We start from the raw sequence: 4,089 nt of genomic DNA, 5'->3' as shown, positions 1-4,089 counted from the left end.
AAAGAGTGTCCATTTTGTATATAAAAGAAACAATGTAAGTTTCCAGATGACCTGTAAATTACAGTGGGTAAATTTAGGGAAGGGACTGGACTATTTTGAAACATGATAGCGGTCTTTAAAATGCAATCTTAGCAACATAGGAAGGTCTTAATGTGGTGGGTTTTTTTTTTTTTTTCATTTACCCCACTTGCCTTTTGCTTAATCTACGGAGGCTCAAGGTGCCATTTTTGCTGGCTGAGGAAACATGACAGAACTGCTGATCACATTTATGACAGCAGTACGTAAGGACCAATCAAGAATGGGATTGGCTCTGCCACTCATTGCACAAACAGAACGGGGAGTCTCTGGCCAGTCTAAATCTTCTCTGACATTGGTATGGGGGAAGGACAAGCAGCAGAAACAGATCAGACAAGGCAGCGACAGCACATCTGAAGAAACACAGAAAGGGAAAAGACTGATTGTGAGAACACTGAATAGAAAAGGAAGGTAAAAGGCAGGCATTCTATACTTTTTTTTCCCCTACCCATCCACATTCAAGAAATGTAATCTTTTATACAAAATCATGCTACTGAAACTCACCTTTCAGATATGTTTATAAAGAGCTCTCTAGGCTTTGTGGCTGCAGTAACAATCTTCAAAACAGACTAACTGTAACAGATTCAGTTTTCTTGTTGGTAGCAAAGGAATATTGGCTTTCAGGTGCCAAAATTGTTCCACCTAATAACTGAAAACTAAAAGACCCTAATCCCTTCAACCCCTGGTATCCCTTTTAAAAATAACATCGTTAGTTGTTTCATACTTGACCATTTTAACAGAAACATACAGTAAATCCAACAAAGTGCCAAAACCATGAACCATTCCCTAATGGAACTATCTCAGATACCAGCTTCCATTCTGGTAGTTTATTCAAAATGGTTTTGCATTGTTAGGACAACCTTGCACAGAAATTGAAAAGTGAGGATCATGATGTTTTTTTTGAATGATTTTAAAAAGAAATGGATGCTGCCCTGAATAAACTGTTTATTTTTGTATCACATATAGTGCATTACTTTAAAACCTTTTATTAATTGTGTCAGGAATTGCGCTGGCATGTCCTAGTTATAAGAACTTGGTCACCGAATAAATCGGTACTTGGAACACAACACTCCAGAAGGCCACCATATGAAAGGGCAAGAGGAACATGGAATCCACAGATCGGTTTATGATATCCCTGGAGGCTGCTTCAGATGATACGTGAAGGCCTGATATAGCTTGCAGATTAGAATTCCCTGTTCTGTTTCAAAAAGCAAAAACTAGGAACCTTCCAAAAGGTGAATTCAGATTCTCAAATAGCCATTTTTGTCTTACTGTTGGTTTTGATCACCAGATTTCTTTGCTAGATAATGCTATACTGTTATCACAGAACTAACTGGTTATTCCTTTAACCTCAGGTTTTGGCACAATTTTAAGTTTCGGTACATTCTTCAAATTGTGTAGACTGTATCATCACAAAAATTTGGGCTTGTCATACTGACTTTCCGGACTCTCATTTTTCATGCTTAATACCTTTATGATTAAGCTGCAAACAAGTGTTAGATTACAGTTTCGTGCGATTGGGGCAGAAGAGGAAGTTACTAAGGCAAGGGAAACACATTTCAGCAAGACACCATAAATAATTTCTGAAGTAAATCTAGTGTCCACAGAAAGTGACTCATTGGCTTATACTTTTTGACTCAAAGATGAACTACTCTTGAGTAGGACTGCCAGTGCTCTTGTGCTATTTTCAGCACAGGCCTATGAATGGACTGCAGTATTCGTGAGAGCAGGAGATGCTTACTGCATGAGAGGTCAAATCATGGGAGTCTTTTTATCGACTGAGAGATAAAGGTGAGAATTTAATTTGCTAAACAGTTTCACACACACTGTAAAATCTTCTACCATTTTCATTATTTACAAGAAGCATCAACACAGATGAGAAACTCCTAATGCAGATCTCAGCAACATCAAAACTGGCAGGCTTGAGAGTACTTCTGAGTTCTGGTGACAGTTAAGCTCCCTGCTTCCATTCTGTCCCATTCAGGGGTGACATCCAGATGTGTGGTAGCCCTCCAGTCCTCTTTCCATTCAGATGCCTTTATTTGCTTGGAAAGAGACTGACTATACTGATGGGAAGGAAACCTTCGTGCATGCCAGATCCCTAGCCTGGACAACTGTGGGCCAGTATGCTAGGCTGTGCTGAGGCATGTACACAGCTGCTCCTACGGACATAGCTACAAAGGCCTTTACATAAGCTCCTGTTTTATAGACATCCCTACTTCCTACTCCAAGATGTTTTTGTTTTGTTTTGTTTTGTTTTAAAAAAGCAGCAAGTTCTTCAGTTCCCAGTGCTGTCTTAAATCACCAGCTAGGAACTGTTACATACAGAGAGGATTGTATTGGAACCCTTTCTCTTGGCAAAGAATTATCTGGCTCCTTATTAATTTAACTCTGCTTATTTTAAGTTCACATGGAATTGCTTTTAAACCCCTCCAGGTATTTTGGTACAGTATTTCTTTAATCTCAACAGCACTGAGATACCCTGAAGAGCAGTTTGCGCTCTTTCATATGTTTTGAGGACGTGCATAGTCAAAGTCATAAAGCATTGCTGAAGAGACACTAACGGCCCAGGGGCACAAGCAGAACAGTTCCATGCAACACCTACCCAGAAGAACCTTTGTTCAACCTTCACCTGGTTAAAATTTTGCGATCTGAAAAAAGAAAATGGAAGAAAAGGGGAAAGGGAAGGGATGGCAGGTAATTATACAACTGAATTGCCAAGCATCCCAAGGACAACATTACAATTTGCTCTTGCATTGTAAGTTATCGGAACAAATCTAATTTCTTTAGACACATAGTTCATGAGTCTATTTAAGAAGTCTCTTGAGGGAAACAACTGAAAAACACAAGTGCAAAAAAATCCACGTATAGTAACTATAAAACAGCTGAAAGTTTTCATAGATTATTTCTCTGCAACTAATGAAGGGTCTTTTAGTATACACGATAGCATAGTTTTTAAAGCTTTTTAGATCTTTGTATATTCTATAAATGGTGTACTATAGGACTTATGGTTAAAATATTCTATGTTTGATCATGTAACGGATCTTGGGCCCTTAATTTCCTAATGCAAGGTGAGGGTGTGTGTATAAATGCGTGTAACACACAAGTATATAGAGATATGTATATGTGTGTGCATATATATCTATGCATGTATGAATCTAGATGTATCAAACATGCAAAATACCCAGTGGAGTAGAACAGAGACAGTTTGCCTGTTTACTGGGCAATGAGCAATGCAGTTAAAACTACTTTCTTCCTCCTCCTATACAAAAGTAAATTTGGTTTTTTAAGATTTCAAAATAAAGTAGCTTGTAGCTATTTGGAGCCTAGAAGATCTCAGCAGAACTAAAAATCTTAAAGTGATACAGCTGTTTAAAATCACTCTCTCTACATTTTATTTTTCTCCAGTCCTTGAATACATTACAGCAAGTCTTCAGCAGTACCTGCTGCTAAAGCAGCTAGTTCCCTAAAGTTGAGACTTGAGATGGTATAAAAGCATGGTGTGAAGGGCTGATCAAATCTTGTGCTTGTCACTATTAAATTCCATCCAAACAAATATGTATGCTTGACAAGGTAAAATCATTCTCTAAAAAAGAAATGGAAACATTCCCCTAACCAAGCAATCAAACTTCAAAATGAAAATCCAAAATACATTCATGTATGCACCCTTGTTACATCCCAAAGAAAAGCTTCAGTTTGGTAGACAATCATGAACAGAGGGCTTCCAGGAGAATGCAAACTGTTACATGTTACAGTGGTAAGTACCGACTCGTGTATGTGTGTCTGTGTCTCTCCGCCACACTTGTCTTTCAGGATTATGGAAGTACACTTCAGTTTTGTGCAAATGCAATTTTTTGTTTCTTGTTAATGCACTTTAATGTAATGTGTACATTTATACTTAGATTTTTTAAAATGCTTTTCTAGTAAACTGTTGCAAATGTTTGTGAATAAATATTTATTTATCAAAAAATATTTATTTATCAAAAACTGTAGGTGTGAGAAAATAAGCTTAGA

Source organism: Phaethon lepturus, unplaced genomic scaffold, assembly GCF_000687285.1.
Source record: "Phaethon lepturus isolate BGI_N335 unplaced genomic scaffold, ASM68728v1 scaffold39992, whole genome shotgun sequence".
In the NCBI taxonomy this organism is placed as follows: Eukaryota; Metazoa; Chordata; class Aves; order Phaethontiformes; family Phaethontidae; genus Phaethon; species Phaethon lepturus.
Note: the sequence above shows the minus strand (reverse complement) of the source record.